Consider the following 1169-nt stretch of genomic DNA (forward strand, 5'->3'; position numbering starts at 1 on the left):
CATCGTGTTTTACTAATACCATACAACTTGTCTTCTAAAAAGTGTATTCAATGCTCAATTGTGTTCTATTAAACTATGCCTTCAGATGTATTTAAATTTATTGTATAATGCAAGTTTGATTAAACTACTAGCCTTTACTCGCGGTTTCGCACGCAATTTCGTAGGCTTTCCACCTGTATGAGCGCTTCAATTAAATTATATTTCCGACGCCAATGCTGATGTACTCTGATCTTAGCACTTTTTGTTCCTTAGATATTTGGCATCATTCTTGATCAAGTATCAGGTCAATAATATATATATATATATATATATATATATATATATATATATATATATATATATATATATATATCCTTAGAAATCTCCTTAGAATCAATCTATTGGAAATGTTGTCAAATCTGCTACGAATAAACTATAAATTAAAACTTATAAACGGAAATGATGGAATTTGCTAACAATCACTCGAGAAGTCGGGGAGAATGTGAGTAAAACCACATTCTTTTCACGAGGTTCATTATTTATCTTTTCCAAGTGTACTATAAAATCATCAAAGATTTCAGGCTTAAAATCGTAATCAAATTCAATATCCAAATAGTGAAAGATTATAGGTAAAATCTTCTCATAATAAACGTGTGTATCGATACCTACAAACCTAATGTATTCTTTGAAAAGGAAAATAATTTTTTCAAGGGTTATGAGTTTATATGAGGTTATAAGTAAAAATTTTTATTCTGTTTTCTAAATTCTGTAACAAATCGTGTTTGCTTCTTGTCTCCATATTGTAATTTTCTAAGCAGATTGTTCAAATGTGTTAGTTTATTTCGAAATTTCTTAGGTTTAGGTCTTTCGTACAAAATTAAATTACAATCTCTACAAACTAAATATCTTTTATCAATAATTTCTCCTCTATTACAACACTTGTAACAGTTGGCATTATACTCTTCCATTTAAACAAAAAGATTTTTTGTTATAAATGGAAATTATGGAACTAAGTCTGCCGAGATATAAATTTTTCAGCGCAAATATTTGTGTTTACATTTCTACAACAGAGATAAATATAAATAATTTCATTCTATTGTACAACTATTTAGGATATTTTGTCTATGATTACAAAGATTATTCCGGAAGAAATCGAGATTTTTCATCAGCGAAAGAGTATATTTTTGAAG

This window comes from Homalodisca vitripennis, chromosome 6 (genome assembly GCF_021130785.1).
Source record: "Homalodisca vitripennis isolate AUS2020 chromosome 6, UT_GWSS_2.1, whole genome shotgun sequence".
NCBI lineage: Eukaryota > Metazoa > Arthropoda > Insecta > Hemiptera > Cicadellidae > Homalodisca > Homalodisca vitripennis.